Source organism: Aptenodytes forsteri, unplaced genomic scaffold, assembly GCF_000699145.1.
Source record: "Aptenodytes forsteri isolate BGI_AS27 unplaced genomic scaffold, ASM69914v1 Scaffold50, whole genome shotgun sequence".
NCBI classification, from domain to species: Eukaryota; Metazoa; Chordata; class Aves; order Sphenisciformes; family Spheniscidae; genus Aptenodytes; species Aptenodytes forsteri.
The window spans coordinates 2,616,094-2,638,583 of record NW_008795126.1 but is presented as its reverse complement, the minus strand read 5'-3'; positions in this window follow the sequence as shown (position 1 = coordinate 2,638,583).

Below are 22,490 nucleotides of genomic sequence, written 5' to 3'. Positions count from 1 at the left end.
TTCTTTAAGATTACTTCTCTAAGGGAAGCTTATTAAAGAATGGATTCATATTAATCTGGTAACCTTTGTCTTTGTCTGGTTTCCTATACCCAAAGCCCTACAGATGCACCCAAAATTCAAAGCAGAACTCATCAAAACTGAAGAGTTTTGCCCTGTTTCATTCCTTGGGTTTTGTTTGAAACTCAGCACCACTTTGTAGACTTTAATGAACCTTTTGGTTCAAAGGCAAACTTGGGCTGACTCATACATTATGTGCTTCAGGTGGAATATCTCAGACAGAGCTATTCTTGGCAACAAGGGAAGCTCATTTTCCTGCAGAAAAGTGGGAAAGTGGTAGGGACTACAATTTAAGTTGTGGTAGATTTTTTTTATTCTCTGATGGTTAAATTCTATCATCCTCATTCACACTGAACAGTGCCTTAATTTGAACTTAGCCAAGTGATTCAATTGGGAAGCATTTGCAAGTAAAATATTATTCTATACAATTACTGAATTGCAGCAAGGTCAGGAAGCCTCATCATAAACAGCTTCCCAGTACACTAATTCCAGTCCTAGAGAGTTTTAAAAAAGACAATAGCTGAACAAAGAGATTAGAGGTATGCATACAGTCATTGCACAATGCGCAACCTCACTCCGCTCCTCTTCCATACCAAACTAAGCTCACCCACTCGACAACAATTCAATCAGACATCATGTAGTTATCTTACAGCTGAGTCAGAGCAAAAGCAGACAGTGCCGTTCAGCACGATGGGTAGCCATCTCAGCACACCAGATGCCGACTGTCTGTGGAGACTGGGAGGAAATCTGTCCTTGTGAGCATTATTTTCTCAGTGCTGCTTCACTCCTGGTTGGGCTACAAGGCTGGATTATATTTAATCACCATCTAATAGCACATCCTAAACCTCTCACTTAAGCTGATATGGTTTAATCAGCTGTCTTGTTTTAAAAGATACTTCACTAAATCAGTGCAAAAATCCTGTGTAGCCTAATACAGTCTCATGAAATGCCATACAGCAATTATTAAACAAGTACATGTTCTTCACTGATTATCCCATGTAACTTAGCACTTGCAGGGGATGTAAGATACAAGGAAATACAGTAACCCACCTCACTGTAGCTTCATTTAATTTCTCAACAAAGCAAACCTGCACTCCATCCTTTTACTTTTCAGATACTCTTATTTGACCCAGCACAAACGATAGTAGTGTAGAAGCAGAGATACACTGGCTAAAAAGTCCACTCTAAAAAGAAAGAAAAGAAAAGAAAAAATCTTTTTTTTTTTATAAAGCAAAAAAAACCCAACAGTATCTCAATTAAATATTTTGCCAAGTCTGACATAAAATATACATAAACCCTTGACCTAACATCATGCACCACATCTGACCGGTTCTTAGGAAAAACAAAAAAGAATTCACTAGTCTGTAGAAAGAACCCTTCTTCAGCTGCCACTACCACTGGTGCAGTGCTTTCTCTCACATTATTTGTTCTTGTTGCCAAGTGACTAGCATTACCAGCCAGCTTGCAGCAATAGATTTAAGACCCTCTTGATTCAACAGTTTTGCTGGATTGCTGAAAATTAATCACTAGAATTACTATGTAAATTAAATATATCAAAACAGAAGTCTGCCAGTAAAATGAAAGAGAAACTGTAATGTACTGTACTACTGTAGTTAACTAAATGGAATAAGGTCTGAATAGCTGTTGCTATCTTTCTCTTGGTGAAACAAAAAACCTTCCAGATTATCATCAACAGAAATTGTCCCATTAAAGATAAAGAAGCTATCAGCCTGGACAAAATTAGCAGGATTTGTCTCCCAAATGGCAGGCTGATTAAATAGCTTTCGCTTGAGGGACAGCAGTGTAGAATTTTATCTACCTATCAGCAGACCTATGAATGGGCATAACTAGATAGTGGGTTGATATAATTGAACATGGTGATGTGCTAGTTACGAAAAAGCCTCTCTTCTGCACTAACAGAACAAAACCTACAAAGCACTTCTTCATTCAAGCATTGTGACTAAAGTCCCCCCTTGACTAAGTTCTTATGCAGGCACATATCTGTTCTTGTCCACAGATCTGCAACAATTCAGCTGCCTTTGAGGTTACAGACATATGTGGCAGCCTGGGGAGCTGTCCCCAGGGTAACTGCTTCAGTAAACCTCTGTGGCTGAATACATTTGTTTAATGTACTGCCAGTCCAAAATTATTACACAATCATTGCAGATTTTCCTTAGCCTCTGATGATCCATGAGCATACCTGAAGGCAGGTAATTAAGAATCTAAATTAGAATTTTTATTTCTGGCAGTTAATTTCAGTCCGAGTTGATAGAGAATGTGTTGCAGAGCTAAAAATAAAAAATAAAATAAACGGTCCTTGTGAGTGAGCTAGCAGAAAATCCCTAACTGACTTTTTGAGAATGGCATTATTATAACTTCTACAGAAATCCCTGTTACAACTGCTAAAAAAAACTAAAGAAGAAAAAAAAAGTCAGATTTAGCATTAGCAATGCTAAAAATGCAATTATTACAAGTGTGTGTCCATTCACGTTACCATTCTTCAACTTAGCCTTCCTCTTTATTAATCTACCTCTTCTTATCACTTTTACACAGCAAAGTCTCCAAGTTGCTTATGCGTTTATCCAGAATATAACAGAGCGAAGATGAGATCTGTTTGTCATCTTCCAGTAATGCAATGCAGACAACAGAGGTAATAAGGAGCAAAATTCCATCAGGAGTGACTGTGGTACACAACTAGAGATATAGCAACCTATCCCTTTGCACAAAAGTTAAAGTAACACAGATAGCATGGAAACCAGTGGTGAATGGTATTGCTGGAGATATTTTTTTGTATATAAAGAGAATAACCCTGAAGTTTTCCCTTGCCATTCAAATAAAGATGAAGCTTTAACCCTGATAATATTAAGAATTAATTCAGCCAAAGCTCTGAAGCAAGCATATACTTTAAAAAATTAAAAAAAAGGGGTTTTTTAAAAGATGCAATATATTATTGCAGATCTCCAAAGAGAATAGTATGTTGAAATTCACGTACCCAAAATACATTCAAATAGTGACAGAAAAGCATTAACATGGAATCCTCCTACTTAAGTCATTCTTTTTTTACCCAGAAATGGCATTTTGTCTTTGAACCCTGACTATTCCCACTGACTTAATCAGTGGGTCTTGTGGGAAACAAAGGATGAAGCTGTGGCCAAGGGGCCCTACAGATTTAGAAAGACTAAAACCAGAAGAAATAGAATTTATCATTTTAAAGGTCAAGATGCTTGACAGTCTTAGTCTTTTCTTCGCAAAAAGAAGCTGAAAATTTTAAACTGATGACAACCAAGGAGAGCTTGCAAACTTACACCCCTTGCTGCAGTTCAGCTGGTACCAGAACAACAGGATATAGGGAACCGGACCCCAATTTCTACAGCACAAAGAAAGAACCACTTTGACTTCGTTGCGGTCAACAGAGGAAAAGGGTGGTGGCAAATAGCAAAAAGGCAGGCCCAATTAAAAAAAAAAAAAAAAAAAAGTCAGCTGCATGGGACTAGGAATCTCATGAAGATGACCAGAGTCAAGGGAAGAAACAGAGAGCAATTAAATTAATGCCACATATTTATATTACAGTATTTTGTAAGAATGCTAGCCAGGATCTGTGTTTTGTTCCATCTAAAGTTATAGAGATGGCAGAAGAAGATCACGCTTTCTGCTCTGGTCTGCATGAGAGATACAACTGGCCCAGAAAGATGAAAAGTCTTGCAACCAGAAGGAGAAGTGGACATTTTATTGCTGTTACTAAGATCTAAAAGGCAACATCTGTTCCTCCTTTCTACATGCTTTTCTATCATCTCTTCCCAGCTGGAATCAGAAAATGAAGGATCACATCCCTTGGAGACCGAATGCCTCTGTCCATTTTAGTGCTTTCTAGTGTGCCGCTCATCTTTACTACTGAGGCCTTTCCAGAGACACATCTGGCCCAAAGCAGGTAGTAGCAAAAATCTCATAAGAAAGCTGGGAGCTTCTCACAAGTTTTCCAGCCCAGTCTGGCAGATGCAAGAGTTTCCAATAATCATCAAAACAGTTGGATGCTTTCTGAAGCTTATCTGAGCCAAACAGAACCTCAGGCCCTTCTGAGGTTTGTCCTGCATTAGTCTGAATAGGCTTCAGTCCGTCATTGTATTGTATTTTGAAAGTGATTTTCTTTGTTGTGCTCAGAGCAGCAGCCAACGGAGTAAGGAGACTGCACTTCTGTGCCATATCACCCATGCTCATATGTTTGCTTTTTCAGCTTCTGCTGTTTGATCCTCTGCAATGGATTCTATACAGATACAAAAATTAGATGTGACCCTGGGGAATATATTCAAATGAAACAGAGGCTACTAGAAAAATTATTAAAAGAGTACCAGGGATGGGATTTCTCTGCTAAAGGCTAAATAATGTTAATTTCCTAGAAATTGATCCAACCTTTATACTCGGTGGCTCAGCACTGCAGGCAGCACATCTGTTTGCTGCATGAAGGTCTTGGGTTTGGGAGAGACTTGGCATTCTTCCTTGTGTGGTCAGCAGGGTGTCTAGAAACTGATGCTTCGCTTGATGTGGCAAACTACAGGGTTCCAAGAATAATGATGTCTGAAACATTATCCAGAGAATAAACAAATTTATCCCTTCTTCCCTCTTGTGACAAAGCCTAACTTGCAAAATTTAGGGTGGCTCTTTTATGATTTATAGATTTTAGCCTGGTATCTTATCAGGGAATAAGATATATGAATGTGTGTACAACTTTGTCTGTCTTCCACCAAACAGCTTTTAACCCTGTCCATCAAGCTTCAGTCAAATTTGATGGAGGAGAGGTCTCAAAGATACAAAATTCCTGCAAGCTTTATGAAAAGAGGAAGCACAGAGAGAACAGTGAGGTTATACAGGTTATCTACTGAGAAAAAGGCTGCATTGTGAGCCAGACCTTTATTGGACACTAGGTCATCCACTCTTAAGGTTTCTCTCACCTCCAATGAGAGGGAAACCTTGACAGTACCATGTAAAGCACCCCAAGAATTTTCTCCAAGTGGGCTCTGATGTCTGATCAGGGGTGTGGCCACAATGTAACCTTTTTAAAAAAAAAAAAAGTCTTCTAGATCAATGAACCATAGACCCAAATACATGGGAAAGCAGGCTTCATTAACTCCTCTGCCCATAGGGCTACCTATTAAGGTTATTTGGACCAAACTTTTGCAAACAGCAGTTTGAGCAATAAAGTGTGAAATGTTGGCTCTCAGCATCTGCCAGCACATCACTTCCCAGAGTTTCTCTTTCTCTCTTCCTATTTACTAAAAACAGCACTGAAGCGACTGCTCCAACAGATTGAGAAGTGGATGAATTGCCATTTCTCAAACAGATACTATCTTGGACAAAGTTTTGATTTTATGCAACTTCACTAGACACGTGAAAGCCACCAATCCCTCATAAGCTCTCTTAGACACTTAGATGCTGCCCAGTGAAGTTCTAGTTGATCTTTCATTATGTCAGTTCTGTCCTCCAAGCTATACTCTTGCTCCATCTCAAGGTATAAATATTGAAAGAGTTATACAAAAGCATCAGTTCAACAAAAAAAGGATGAGTTTCACTGCAAAAGCTAACAGTATGGAGCTGGCAGCAGCCAACAGTAACCAACAGCATGTAGCATAACTAGTTGTTGCTCATAGTCCTGGACCTTGGGGGTTCTGGCTATATGTTGTGGCTTACACTATAGGGATAGGTAAGGCTGATAGGATTCAGCCTAACTGGTAACCTTGCCCTCTTCTCTCTCTCTCTCTCCTATACTCCTGCTTGAACCCAGTCCTCTTTATTCCCTGCCTTGTACAAAACGGCCTGTTAGCCACACTAAGGAAATGTTTGATATATCTTGGAGCAAGCTACTCTGTGCCACATAGCCAGAAAGCAGCAGAGCAGCATCAGACCTGCTGATTTTAGCTAGCAAGCTAAAAACCACCTTTTTGACAGAAATGCCTTTTTGGCATGCCTATCCTCATTCTTATATCAGCCCTTCTTCTGAAGGGGTAATTGGAATATGGCCTTAGAGTCTGAGAAGCAGAGCATGGAACCATGCAAAGGCTGGCAGGCTATTTTGAAATTCCTCGGAGCAGGGCATACCAGCTGCCTTTAGCCCAGAAACCTCAATCAACTAGGTTCCTCTTGAAACTGAGCCAAATAACAACACAGTGATACAGCAGCCTCTCCTCAGTTTTTATCAATGCCAAAATAAATGAGAGAGAATTTACATAATGGTGAATAAAAATGGATTATTTTTTTTTTAATCCATGTTCTCCATTAATGTGGGAGTCTGGAGCCAAAGTTCAGAGGGCAAAGCTACAATACCTTGTGCCTTTGGACGTGAGGAAAAATTTCTTTACTGAAAGAGCGGTTAAACATTGGAACAGGCTGCCCAGGGAAGTGGTGGAGTCCCCATCCCTGGAGGTATTTAAAAGACGTGTAGATGAGGCACTTAGGGACATGGTTTAGTGGGCATGGTGGTGTTGGGTCAACGGTTGGATTCAATGATCTTAGAGGTCTTTTCCAACCTCAATGATTCTATGATTCTTTAGCAAATGCAGTTGGAAGAATAAATATAGCAGGGAAAATGTACTCCCAGCCTGGAGCATGGGTAGATCCTGCTCTCTCTGCTCAGCAGGATGGCTGCTAATGCTTGGATAGAAGCCCTGATCGGCTAAAGGAAGCCAACTGTCACAATCACTGACCCTCGCTCACTTAAGAGATAGCACAAAATCCAACCCTCACTTCATTCAAGGTCTGTCCTCCTCCAACTGAAAGATGGGTTGTCAGCATAAAAGGGAGGCTGTGTGCATCTTGAAGGAAAGCAAATTTCTGTTATTGCAAGAGCCCAGAAGGCTGAGAAGCAGAAGGCTAGATGAAGCTCAGACAGCACCCAGCCAGCATCCCTACTGCTATCCACCACCCCGTTACAGAGTTAAGTTGGATCACATGGAAGAATTGGAGATTGAAAGCTTGAGATGGGATGTGATGGGAGAGTGACTGAGTAGCAGTTTCCTTGAGAGGTCTGACCGTATAGGTGTATATATAGCATACTGTGTATACTGGCATCTCCTATTGATAAGTGGTTACAAGGACAGTGATGATCATATCTGTAAGAGGCACAGGACTTGTCAACTGTCAGTGGAGTAAGTGCTACTGTTCCTCCTCATACCAGGTATCAAGCAGCCAGCAGGCAACTATTTGATTGTGGTCACCATTTACATGAGAACTGTATGAATTGGAGGCCAGGATGTAACAGGCTTTTCAATTCACTATCCATTCCCAAAGCCCAGCCAATGAAAAACAATTTTATTTTTACACTACCCTGAAATCCAGTTCTCTAGCATGGCACATACATTACTCTAGCAAGAAGCTGATAGAAAATTTGTACACCGGTGCGTGAAATGAAAATGAAACAAGGCTGAAATTCATCCAGCAAAACAGGAGTCAACTCAAGGGACTCGTTGGATACATGTGAAGATGGATTTGGTGCCTTGATTCACAGAGAAACACAGATCACATGTAATTAAAACCTGCACGAGTGAGTTTATGCCTGTCAACCCCAAAGTATCACCATCATTAGATTCTCCACCGCTTTGAAGAGAACAAAAGTTTCACTTTGACTACAACCTACCTGGAGCAGTGGCTGTTGTGTTGAAAGCTGGTGTAACACTAGTTGCTATGAAACACATCTTTGGTTTTAAAAGTATTAAGTTTGGGTATTTTTATATGACAGCTAAAGCACAACCATACTCAGTGTCTCTTTGGTGATAATTGCTATTGTCATGGAGAACACTACGATTAGAGATCATGAGTAAATGAAAAGAAATTATAGTCTTGGTGGAAGCTTTTGAAACCCTGCAAGGACTTGCTAGGTAACTGCTGCTGGCTGTACAGGGGACAAAAATTGCTCTTTGGAACTGAAACGGGCCCTTCAGCAGAAAGGCACTGGAGGAGAGCTCAAGTAGTACTCCTAGCAACAATTAACATCAGGTGCTATATACAAATGGAGCTTGCAGAAGAGTTTGTTGGCATGAAAGAGAAGTTCATTTCAGATTGATAATCAATCATTTATTTGTTGTGCTTTTTAAATTCCATCACTTTGATTTTCATAATGTGTTAAGTATGCTTTGACTTTTCACTTCTACTTAATTTGCTGTTTGTGGGAATCTGAATAGTCAGGGTTATCAAAAGTGGTTTTAGGAAGGGTCATGTTCAGAAATAAAATTACAAAAAGTTTTGGAGAACGATAGGCTTTACCACCTCTGTACCATCACCCCATAGCAATTTATCCATCTTCCTGTCTTATCCTAGCTCCTGAAATACATGAAGCACAGCCTAGAATTGCATTTTAGCAGCAGGTTGGAGTAATAGATGCTACAAGCAATAGTGACATTCCTGATGCGTGATGTGCTGTGCACCACAGGGAGTTGAAATCTCACTTTGTATGCCTTATGGCAAGCCATAAATTCCTGATTTTATGTGCTGATGTAAAAACCTGTTTAACAAATCCATTGGAGCAGACTGCCTGGATCAATGTTATGACAGGCACACAGAATCCCAATAGCACTCCTATGAGAAAATATCTGAACATGTTGATTCAGAGGTATATATTAATTTAATATGTTCATCATAAGGACATGTTAGAATGAAGGAATTTCTGTTTCCATCTGCAGCGACTCAGTATTGTTGTAGCCATAAAGAAGCTGAACTTCAGCTCTAAAAGAGCATATATTCTTTCCATCACAGCTGCCCTGAACATACTTTGTGGACAGCTAGTGACGTGTAACAGCACTCTCCTCAAACTCAGTGTTCTATATAGCTAATGTTATTTTTTGTGTTTGCGTTGCCAGATGACAGCGTATTTTTAAAAACAGGATTCATCACTGTTCTTGGATGTTCAGAGAGACAAGAAGGAAATATAGATGAAATATATTGATAGTTTTGAGAGACAACTAAGCAGGAATCATCCTGAATCATAACTAAGTAGCACGCTAGAATTTTACCATCAAATGTACGAAGAAATACTAGGAAAATCATTTCACTATGGTGAATTTAAATTCACCGAGTGCACCGAAGAGGGTCTTTGATGTAAAGGCCCTTAGAAACATAAGGAAAACATGAGGAATGGACATGCAGTGACAGCTACACATACTGAATATGTATATTATTGTACCAGCTGGTGGAGGATATTATTAAAATGTAGTTAGCTACAGCCCAAGTATTCAGGCCTCATACCATAAATTTTACAATTGCTTTGTGTGCACAAACTTTAACTGACAGTTGATAATCTAAAGCACTCAAGGATATTGCAAAAATCATCAGCTTTGAGATATTCAGAGGAAATGTACACAGTATTAATTATTAATCACCCAACAACCAGCCCACAGAAACATATAGCTTACAGAAGAAGAACAAAACCTACACAAATTAGCTCAGTGGTTGTAGAAAAGTGATGGGAGTTGCAGGACAGTCCCAAATGTACGCAGAGTGCCTGTGGATTAAATACATATGCCTTTTTGCAGCTGCTGCAATTAAAAAAGTATGATCTTCATCTGAGTGCTCAACAACTCTCAGCTTAGAAAAATCTTGAAAGCCCTGGTTTTATGGTGGATTTAGCTCTCGGGAAAGAGGCTTGGAGAAAACTTTCATCTTTGTCACAAATCCTACAAAGATGTGACCTTGCCGTTTATAAAGCCACAGAGCACATTAGAAGGACAACTACCATTCCTGTAGAAGAGGCTATGAACGTATAATGGAACAAGCTTCACAAAGGTTAGAGTGCATGACGTAAGAGTATTTCCTCAGAATAAGTCATCTTGACCAGAAGCAATACAAAGTTAAAAGGCATGACTTTTCTCAACCATATGAAAGTCAGGTAGGTTTTTCTGCCTGAGAGGGCTTGCACATTATTCAAACAACTTTCAGATGCATTGCACTTACTTACCAGGAGTTTATCCATCTAAGCAAGCAGTTCCTTGTTTCAGATGCCATTTGGTTCAGCACATAAAACATTAAGCAAGGCCAAGACTCAACATAGAAATTAACGTACAATCCAGGGATAATTGTGTGCAAGAGACATAAAACAATTATGTACTGCAGTAATACAATGCATTGCAGTCGGGAAGCTTTTAGCCAGCAGGTCTTTTTCAGAAACAAGGATAGATAGCTGCGATACACCAATTTCTCTCCTGCTTTGCTGTCTTCAGGTACAGGAGAAGAATCCACATGTGCAACTTGCTTAACCGTACCTGCCAATTTACCAAACAAAACAGCCAACTTCCATTACTTTTATTTTGTGCTAATGTATTCCCATTTCCTTTGCAAAGCAATTTATTCAGCATGAAAAATTTGTAATAATATACAGTAAGTGTTCTGTGCTACATAACCTTTTCATATGTAATTAATATTTTATTAATTTTTTAACATTAAATTACTTTTCTTGTGAAATAAAAGATTATATTTTCCAGTTCATGGATGCAAATCTACATATAAATAATGTAAGCAATGTTAAAATATCAACAGATATCAGTTTACTACAAAATAAATTACTTACTTCCCTAGAGAATGTTTAATCTCAATTATTCCTCGTGGAAATCACACACCACTAACAAGCAAGCCAAGAACAATCTCTTTTCCAAACAGCCAAACTACCACAAACATATTTTGATAACTAAACTGCACTATATACTCAATAACTTCACCCCAATCCTGCTCCTAGGAATAGGGGATTCTCAAAGCTGTTCAGCTCCTTCATTTAAACTATTTCTATGTTGCCCAAGAGGAAGACAGCTACCTTAGTAAGTATTCAAGTGAATGCTGCAAATCTTGTATTTATAGTCATTGTCAGAGCTTACAAACATTGCAGTTTGTTTGGCACCTGACTTCAACTGCAAGATTTCATAGGCTCCTGTAACATGATTGGAGGTGCTTCAAAACTCAAGTACAGGCAGGATAAGGTCATGCTGACCTGACAGCTGTTGCATTCGCTTCTCCACGTAGCATGGTAGAAGCAGCAGATAATTTTTGGACTACCACCTTACAGGTAAATCACTCATCAACTCTTAAAAAAGGGAAACAGGGTTCTAGGCCTTCCTTACCCAAAATGGGATTATCTCCACCAGACCTACAGCCCAGAAGAGTTCTGTAACCATTTGACTAATAGGCTGTCTTCATCTTTTTTTTTAATATGCTAGAAATGGAGGAAGTGGTGCAAAATCTGGTCGATATGTTGGTGGAGTGTCTCACAGACTCAAAGCAAAGAAAATGCTCTGACACCGTAGCGTTATGTCCAGCTGGCCAACCAAGTTTGAGGGCAACACCAGCCAAAGCACAGCCTAGGTCTCCTGGTAGAATAGGTGCTGTCATCAGCTTTGCCAGTGCTCCACAGCTTATCACAGAAGTGATAAGATGACTTATCACTTCAGGGTTGCTGTGGAACGAATGTAGCCTGAGAGTATCCGATAGCATTGGTTACTTTATTCTACATTGTTCATGTTCAATGGGATAGAAAGAGAGAGCATTGCCTGTCACCAAAAGAGAAAATTAGTACCAACTCAGAACAAGCGCCAGGTCTATAATGACTGTACACAGATGTTACTAGAGTAAACTTGAGGAAAATATGATAAAGGCTGAACAATCAGCCATCCCCCATTGGGTGAAAATATTCAGAGTAGCTGGTTGAGTGGGAACATGTGCAAAATGAATGAATTGTGCATGGACCCCAGATGCATGGAAACATCTGTGATGATGATGCTGGCATTCAGAACTACTTGCATATTCATGCCATCATTATCACTCCTGCTTCTGTGCATCTCCTTATTGCACAGAAGAGCTACAACTCTCTATCTACAGTCAACAGTTCTGAGATCATTGGGATATCCAGTTAACAGCAGCATCCTCAGCTTTGGTCAGAGTAAAACAAATTACAACACAAATAGGCAACATACTTAGCAATTCCAGCATTGCATCTACACAAACCTCTTCGTGGCCATCTTGGCCGCCATTTGTAATCATCTTTCACTCACACTACAGTAGAAAACATTGACAGCTTCACAAGCTGTCATTAGTTACATTTCTCCAAGGGTAAAAGAGTTTGCATATTGGTGTAGTGTGTTGTACAAGGTCATTTATACTCATGTTCAAGGCTCCTCTGTGCTTCCAGAGTAGTGTTAAAGGTGTCTATGCATAAACAAATCAAACTCTTCATCTTTGCAGTTGTAGCAAGTGGACTGAGTGTAAGTCATGTAAGAACATGTTCAGTGCTACACAAGGTCGGGCCCCTTGACTATGAGCTCCAGGGGATGGACATCTTGTCCTAATGGCCCTTTAAGCCTGCACCACAAATAAGTGCAATCAATTAGAAAAAGAATAATAAACCTCTATGTGATATGGAAAGATAGCAGATCATGAAAACAGTTGTAGAGCTTGCCTGGAAATAAATTCATGATCTCTCATATTCTTATTATAGAGGTAACTATTGCTTCTCCAATGCCTTCTGCTGCTTATTAGTACTTGTGCAAGCTGTTTAGACCTGTGTTATTTGTATGAGATAAATAATAGAATGAACTCCATTCCCACTGTTTGTGTCTCTGCTATCATTTGCACTTTCTACTGTAAGCTGACATATGGTAATGAAGGTGGGGAGGGTTTCCATCTCCAGCAGGCCAAAAAAATACCATATCACCAGCTTTTGTATGATACATATGTCCCACAGGTATCCCCCAGCCATTGCTATACTGTGCTGTCTCTGACCAGCATCGTAGTGAACTACTTCATCTTTCACACGCTCCTATGCTCTGAAAATTACATTAGGAACTTTTGACCAGCAAGCTCAGTGCTGCAACAGTTACTGCACCTCCTAAATTAACCTTTATTTGCTCTGGCCATAACATTTTGACATATGTAACACAGAGGCAGCCAAGGGGACATGCTAATAAACTGGAAAGGAAATCAAGAACTAAATGTAACCTTTTAGTAAGTAAATAACCTATATAAAAGCAGAGGTATGATCTTCCCTGTCTGATAAAGAAGAGTGAGTTGCTAAACAAAGTCTGTGATGGAGGACAGAAGGCAGATTGACTAATTTTTATTAAATAACCTTCTTTCCCCAAAAAAAATCAAGAAACAAAAACATGTATTATACAATTGTTTCCTTTTCCTTAAAACTAATCTGTGAGAATATATAGTCAGTGCATATATGAAAATGTGCATATAACTTTGGATTTGTTACACTGGGGTATAAACTGGAGTATAAGCAGAACCACGTCAGGTAGTTAATACAGACATTAAATCAGCCTAAAGTTGCATTACATGCAGTTCAGACTTTTCTATATTTGACATCACTTCTAAAAGCCAGATCAACCCTAATCAAAACAAAAGTGTAGCATTACCACCCTTTCTCTGAAGTTTCCTGTCTGAGGCATTACAGAAAGTTTGAGAGTAGCTGAGCAGCCACATACCGACACGACTGTCCATCAGGCTAACCAGCGCTGCTGCCTTGTTTCTTTTCCCCACCATTTGCCTATACTGATGTGTTGTTTCTTCTCCTGTATGCAGACTACAAACTTTTGAGGCCAGAGATCTCTGAACATGCACCCCACCCACTACACGAGTGTAGTTCCTAGCACACTCACAAAACAAATAAGTATATTGTGGTGCTAGTAGCTTAAAGAGCACTAATTTTAAAAGCTTCATTTAAACAGGGGACTCCTTTACAGTAATCCCAGCAATATAACCTAGATGTTGTTAAATTACACCTTAAAATAGTTCCCTGAATATTTTAGATCCATTACTAATATTGTGAACTGCTGAATACTGATGCTTTTGCTGCCGACAAAAGCAGTACTGCAATACTTGTTTACATTTGGGTTTCTGCAGGAAGTTGTTGTTCTTCTTACATAAAGGTTGTTCTTTTGTTATTTGCCACCAGGAACTTAATTAATGAAATTGTTATATACCTAAACACAGAAGGCATCCAGCCTCAAAATGGTAAAACTGCAGTGCACGAGGAGCAGCACTGAGGGACCCCATCCTACACTGACCGTCAGCTTTATCAGTACTTATGTTGTATAGCTGAATTTTGCCAGGCGCTATATCATAATTCATGGGATCTATTGCTATCCAGGAAAAAACTCACATTATGTCAGCTGCAGGCAGACTTGACGAATTGGACGCTCCAAAGCTTTTTTTCTTCCCCATTTTTTCATCCCACTGCTTCTGCAGCATGATACAGAGAGAGCTCCAAGCTGCCCTCATTGGCATGAGCAAACAATATCACTCAGGGGCCATGCCACTAGCTGGCGTGGTCTGCTCCAATCCTCGGGCCAGGCACCATTCTCTTAAGGTACTTTTTCATGTCAGTGGGTTATATATGGGGAAACGGCATAGCTTAGTAAACATTACAATGGATTGGGATTCAAGATAAACAGGCTCTATATGTAACACTGCCACCTCTCTCCAAGGGGCTTTAGGCAAGTCACTTGGCTTCTTAACATTTCCTTTTGAGTAATGAGGGTGGGAGCAGATCTACTTCACCGAGATCTACTGCTGAAAAAATACTAAGAATTCGTTGTTTTAGCATCAAATTCTAATGTCTGTATTCTGTTGGACTAATCTCACCTGTGCATGGACTGCACAGAAGGCAGAAAGAAAAGCAGCAAGGTGACAACATTCAATGCCTGATCAAACTAAGCTGCTCCTAATTTGTTTCAATACATTTCTCAAGCTACAGCTTGTCAGAGTCACCTGAATAATCCCGGTATAATTCCAATCCATATTTCTACCTAAAAAATTGAAAATCTTTAGCATGCAATTAATATAGCTGGCAATGACACAGCACATCCATCTGCCCTCTTGCACCAGATGAGGTTTAATAACCAATATGCCTGATGGGCTCAAATAATTTAGAGCCCATATTTATTCTCAGGAGTGGCTCTTGCTGGCTAAAGGTTTCACCACTTCCTCATAAATTTAAGGACTGAATCTGCAGGGGAGGGAGGGGCTGCACAGAGGAAGATGTTTGTGGGAGAAATTCTGCATACGTGGGTGACAGTTTGTAAAGACAGCTTCTCATAAGGAGAAGTTGCTTTTGTGCAGTCATTTTGAAGTGTTAAATTTTGATAACTCTTTAATCACTGCAGTTTAATGAGATAGAGGCAGCAGGTGAAGGGGGAATCCATCATGTCAGTTCAAGTACCTGGCTTTCTTCCTGCTGTGAAGATTTAACATGACACAGTAGTCTGAAGCTCTCCTTTTGCAGCTGCAGTTCAGAGAAGGGATTCTGCAGTCTTCCAAGAATGTTTGATTTCCCTGAAGAAACCTCTTTATGCACTCAAAAGTCATCCTTCACTTCCCAAGAAAAAAAAAAGTGCTGTTCAAAAAGTGCAAACAAAGTGCCTGGATTTAAACGCAAGCTTTTTTAATTTTAAAATTGGCCAAGACAGATTATTTTATCCTGTAGAAGTGTTTGTTGCAAGTGTCACTGCAGACCTTTGATGCAGTGTGTAGTTTTTAATTCACACTTAATAAACGTTAGCTAATAAAATCAAAGTCCCCAGTCATTCTTGTGGCCTCTCAGGTATTATTATTTTTATTATGGAGTTCTTACATGTTATCCCACAGAATCTCCAAACATATAGACATATAAATAAACAAATTGCTTCCTGCAGATGAAAGAGCTGGATGAGCAGCCAGCGTTCATAGATCCCATGATCCAATCTTAAACCATAGGCACACTGTTACTCATGTAGGTAAAACACATTGTTCAAAAGCTTGAGGCATTAAAGCCCACAGTGAGGAAGGGAATAACAAGACACCTTATTTTACAATAGCTAGTAGAAATTACTTGGGCTGTTTCAGCAGATATACTTGCATAAGCCAAAAGTGCTAGCACATTCCTGGCGTAACCACAGTGAAAGCTGCTTCTTTCCTTTACAGAAGGATATTGCTTGGTTGTTTCTGTTCACATTGAAGTTCAGCAAGCTTATTCCATGTGAAAAGCTTCCTGTCAAGACAATACTAGAACAACTATATAGCCTGTACCCTCCTCCAATACCAATATGCTTCTTGGGGAGCGTGGATCTGGACACAGTCTTTGACATTGGGAACGTATGTTCTGAGATCACGTCCACACAGATGAAAATCTTCAGCCAGTTCTCACCACCCGCCCCTTCTGACAGTGCCTCAATTCTTCATTTATTAATTCGATATTAGATTGTCCCAAGAATCATTTGCTATGATCCAAGATGCAGAAAAGGTATCATTAAATTTTTAAAATTTAATAATTGCCTTCCCCTTTGTCATGTCAGATAGGATGTTAGCAGTCTGTCAAATATAAATCACAACGTGACCAGATCTTCCCACCGCTCAAGGAAATAATTAAATTTAAGGTTTCACAGTTTTCACTGTCTAATAATTCTTAACTTGTTCTATTACTAATAACCTTTGAAAAACTGACATATATTTACAAGAACAGGGAGAAAAATATTATGACGGCTGAACTATAGTTTTAGAACCACTGCTATTGCAGTGGTCCTATTATGAAGCCAGATTACTTTCTAAATGACTGTTCTGATGTGACAATCAAAAAAATCACTCTGAAGCAACTAAATGGTGATTGTCTTGCAACACCTCCTCTCAAACTGCTTACATCCGCTACCACAGCAGGATGGTCAGTACCAGTTCAAACATGCATACTCCAGAGTGAATTCAACCAATTATTCTTCCTCCTTTATCCATTTCCTGCAGGAACTGGTGCAAAGCGCTTTACATCTCTCAGTGTTTGACACTGAAGAGGGAAAGCAGTCGCAAGGAGACCCAGGCAGCACACAGATGAGCTCAAGTACAGAAGAGCTGGGATGGGAGACTTTAGCCTTAAAGTCCTCAGCTCTACAGCTGGTAGATAGACCCTACATTTTAACAAACATGGTTTTCAAGACCAAAGTCTAAGCCAATTGTTAACATAAGTGACAACGTTAATGTAAACATTCCTCCTTCTCTGACACAGAAGACTCATTTGTTGCCATCTACTACATCTTCTGCTCTAGGCCACTGTTGCTTTCTTCCTCCTTCTTAAGCCTTATTACAAAATTTGAAAGTTTCCAAAAAATAAATCCCTTTCAGAATGAGGTTCTGCAAAACAAAAATCGGAGAAACGGTACACCAATTTCTTTTCACATCTTGAAAATACAAGTATCTAACTGCGTGTTTTTCCTTTCTTCTTCCCCAGCTCTCTTTCTCCTTCCAACTGCCTATAAACTCCTAGTATCATGCGTGACTGCCACTGGTTGAGTGGCTACAATTCAGCTTAAGTAGTCATTAGAAGTGTAATTTTAACCATCTGACTGTCAACCTTCCCTCACTTGGAACAAACATTTTGATTTCTCAGAGGCAAAATGTTTTTATTGTTTTATCTCAACCATGCAAAAGAAAACATTCCTTCATTTAAAGTCAAATTTCCAAAGCCCCTCTAAGTGCAGAAATGATCACCCCTTTCTTGTCTTTTATCTGTATCGTTTCCCATTTTTTCCTCTTTTGACACAAGCAGAAAAATTCAGCTTCCTTCCCCTTATATGCAAAACTTTGCAAACAATCTCTCTAAAACCAATTAGAAGTCAGGCTTGTCATTTTCAATCCACTAACAGAAAAAGAAAGCAAGCAAGCAACACCACAGAGTAATGACGCCTATTTTAACACTGATGACTTTTTTTGGAGAGAGGTTGAAGTGCCATTTAGAATACATATGCTCGCTTGCCTTTATTTTGCACGGAATTGGTTTTAAAATGGATAAAGCCTCTTGGGTTCTCAGAAAAGAATGATTCTTCTTCTTCCCCCATTCTCACAAATAGCAGTCAGTTCAGTATTGTTTTTCTGTGAAGTAAGTTCTGCTTAACAGCCACAATCCTTTCTATCTTGCCTGCTCTTAAGGCCACCCTTCTCCTCCTTTTATATATTTCTCAAAATTATTGGTCCCTCACACAATCTTTCACCTTTATACCCCTTCACAAATTCATTCCAGGTGTTCTAAAAACCTCCTCGGCTCCCACTTCAAAGATTCAGGTCAACAGAAAGGTACTGAGGCAGGATATACCTTTATTCAACTTTCTACCATTGTGAATTATGGCAGAAATAGAAGCACCTCTAATTCCCTTCTCCTCTACATAAACTCCAGTCTTCATCAGTGCCTGGATTCATAACTATTTCGGTCATTCCTCTCCATCTTACCCCAAAAGACTTTCAAGAGAACCTGTAAGGCAGCACTATTTTCAAAACAAACTATAGCCATCCCTATGAGCTGGCTGTCTCCCAGGGATGATTACAGTCAAAAACAATCCCCAGCAAGAAATAAGAATGTCACCTTCAGCCAGATCCTTCATTCTCTAATAGTTTTATGGAAGATGACTCTATCCTAGGTAACATTAAGTACTAAACTTCTCCAAAGGCCATGGTCTTTTGATGTCAGTGCTGCATGGACACCAATACAGCACTTAACCAGGAGCAATATGAGTTGGCCATGAAGACTAGAGGGTCTTGCCTTGTTTAAAACACTTGTACAAATGTGATATTTCCTTCCAACTTCTATTTTCCCTCATTTTGTTTGCTTGGAGATATCAGGATTTAAAGTTCTTGGCTTCTGGTTCTTATCAGAAGTATGCATTTGCCTTTGATAGCTTTTAGTAAAAGTTATTATTAGGCAACTTTTCACTTTTATCTCTTATCACTTTCCACTCCAGAAAACCTTATCACTCCTTTCACTAAGTGTATGATAATTGGAGCTTTGCAATTACAGGTACAACACACACAGATTTAATGGACCAATTTGACAAGCTAAAAGAATTCTAGTTCCCTTATCTATTTAGCCTTTTAATAGTGCTTCTTCCTAATTAGTCTGTAGTTATAGTTACCAAAGTAATTGTCAATGACTATAAACACAAATAAAGCAGATCTCTCAGAGCTAGCCTGATCTTAGAGTGGATCAAGACCTTTTCCGAGGAATGAGTAAATACACTACAAGGTTTCAGTCAGAGCCAAATGTCTCCCGTGGTTTGAGAAGAGTTGGATTAATAAACAACCCTCAAGAAACACCAGTGAGAAAAGTCAGACACCTATTTCCAGTGCCTTTCAAGTAGTAGTTAGAACAGAAAGGTACTGCAAAGACTGAGTTATAGCGATGTACTGAACCAAGACCACTTCTATGAGCATCGCCCTGCTAGGCTGTGCTTCCTAGGTTAGTTACCATATAGCGCAGGCTGTAGTACAGTGTGTGTAGGATGCATGTTGCTCTCCTTTGGGCATGAGGGAATACACCAACCTGACCACCACAGGGCTTCACTGCTTATCTCCTCCCATTTCCTTGTTCAGCTGCTGCTCCCTTTCTACTCCAACACAAGTGGTGATTGAACGTCCTTTTTCCTATTGCACAGGCACACACACCTTACAATGACTGAATACAGGGGAATCTTGCAAGAAATTTATACCCTGTTAAGTCTTTTGCTGCACAACCTGGAGACTTAGGATCTTCTGAGAATGTATAAACAGACCCTGACTTATTCCAGCTGAAAATGCATAAGATATTAAAATACAGGTTAAGTAGCTATGACTTTCTATGTGCTGCAGCAAGCAGTTCTGTCCTAAGCAATACTGAAGATATTTGAAAAAAAAAAAGTTAGTTTTCTCTATGTACCATTTTGCATGCACATTTGTGCCTGAAGCCCCATGCCATGGTTTAAATCTCTACATACAAGCTTTCATGAGAGCCTAGGAAATACCATTTTGTTTTGTGATGGAGGTAGCTGTTGGCCCCACAAACAGCTTACCAAAGATTAGAAAGGTAACGTAAGAAACAATGGGAAAAGAAGCCACAAGGAAACATTAAGTTTTTACCCTCCCCTTTGAAGTTTGACCTAATGGTAAAAAAAAAAGATAAAAAATAAAAAGTTTCCTTCTTGGTATAAGAAACATTTGTCCTGTTGTCCTTAAAGATCTAAACCTACAATCAATTAAAAACAAACACAGACAACCAATAAAAAACAAACACAGGAGGTTTTTTTTCCCTTCACAGGATACTGTTGTTCTCAGAGGGGATGAATCAGTAGAATTAGGCTAAAAAATACTAGTAAAGACTGCAAACTCAGGACAGGTGAACAAACAAGCAGTTTTTTATAAATATATATATATATAGTTGGTGTAATCGTTAACGCTTTTAACTAACCACCAAGGGGCGGGGGGGGGGGGGGGTGGGGGAAACAGAAGAACCAAAACGAGGTAAATCCCAATACAGGAGATAGCAAACTTAACAGTGTAGGTACATGTGTATGTCTCCTAATCAAACAGTCTCTGGAAGCTTGATTTAATAAACCAGGGACTGACAGGCAGAGTTTCTGCTTCCATGGGGCAATTAGCTCTAATTGGTTGAAGTCCCAGTTTGCAGCCCTCTGGAAAAAAACACCAGTTGCCGATTCAGTACTGAGTGAACTAACAAGTTTCCTTAGAGCGGACAGTATCTCAGGTAGGGCGAGTGACGGGGCACCTCACGAACTTGCAGGAATAAAAGCGTTCTTCACAAGTGCTGGCACAAAAGCAGAAACATATTTTGTTAGCAATGCAGAATCCAGATGCCAGAGCCATAGATTTATTTGACCAACACTTGTTACTCAAGGGCAGCCAGACGTGCACTCAGCCTGACCAGCTACTTTCTTCCCTTGCCCCATCCTCAGGTTCATTTCTCTGAAGTGGATGCTCCAAGAGGATTATACATCTCACAGATAAACCTTTATCTTTCTTTCTGTTCTTCACCCTTTGCAAATTATCCAATTCTAATCACGACCTTACTGAATACATGCAATTATACACAATTATTTGGATATTACTTATGTAAATAATTTCCAAATGATTTCAATTGCAAATGCTACAGGATGTGTAACTTGTTCCATAGCACAGGCAGTGAACTTTAACCAGACCACCACAAACTTCGATATCATGTTACTGCTCCTGCTGTACTGTCAAATGCAATATCCAAATCAAAAACCAGAAACAGAATCATCTCATTCAAACCCAGCACTTCATCTCAAGTCCTGAATGCACACCCTGCCATCCTATAGCCAATTCACCGCGAGTAAAGATTTGAAAATTCAGTCTAAAATTTGTCGTCATCTCCCTCCTATAAGGAAAACTTTCCTATTTATATACAGATCATCAAAAATATCTCCCTCTATCACTAGAGAAAGTGAATTTTCATCATTTTCTCCTCAGCATTTTCAGAAAATAAGGCCACGTCTATATTGTGGGGAGGAGGGAATTAAGTTATGCTAAAATACAGCAAATTCAGTCTTTTTAGTATTCTAGCTTTGAAGGAGATATTTTCCAAATACTTTTTCCCCAGCCTTATATAAGAATGCAAAGGAAAGCTTGTCAACTAGCTTCATGCAGATATTCATGGCAGGGAACTTAAGCACTTGGCTTGCAGCCTTCCCTATGAGGCTAAATATTTAGCAAGGTTTGCCACTGCTTTATGCTTCCTGTATGAAGACCAGCAAGAACTTTCCAACAACAAACAACATAGTGCTCCAGCTCTGCAATCTGATTTAGCTTCCTGTTAAGATCTTGTTGCCTTCATACCTACACAGAATCTTGCCCACTATTTTTCTGTATCTGCTTTACTGCCGCCTCCTATCAGAGGAATTTTCTGGCAAAACTAGGAAGTCATATACTTTCAAGCATTTTTTTCCTGAAGACATGAACTCCAGTGATCAGCAGCAGTAGCCAGGTATTAATTCTTTCTACCTCACCACTCTGAAAAGCACAGTTTTGTCCTTATATACCTCATAAAGGTTGGGCAGATCTGGGTGTTTGAAACCAGAGCTTAAAAAAAGTATTGGATATACACCTAAACCACACAAAACTAAACAAGCAAATCAATGCATGCCAACAGACTAAGTTTGTAATTCTCAAGCAATAAAAATCTCTCTTCAACTTTAATGAAAATTTGCTTGCATAAGGCTAGCGGGATCATGCATGGAAGAGTATAATTAAGGCCTACTGAGAATCTATACAGTGATTGAATTCCTAGCTAAATATTCAATCACCCATTTGTCCCTCTGCTGCAGAAACTCTTCTCAATAAAATCCTTTTCCATCTAGGATTGCAGGACTTGGAAGGGTCCTTGATTTTTCATATGGAAATTAAACTTTTTTTTTTTTTTACACTCATTAAAGCTTTAAAGTTCAGTAAAAACACAGAAGTTTTCTGTGAAGCTGCATATTATTTTAAGTATGTGCATGTCTTCAGAGTAGAAGAGAGGGAGTGAAGTCTTATACAAGCTCAGAACATGAAGGAAGACCAGATCATCTATACTAACTTCCAATGAGGCTCAGAGGTCTCAAAAATACATCCCATCTTTCCTCAGAGAACAAATGTGGCTGTGAAGCCTGAAGAAGAAAAAAAAA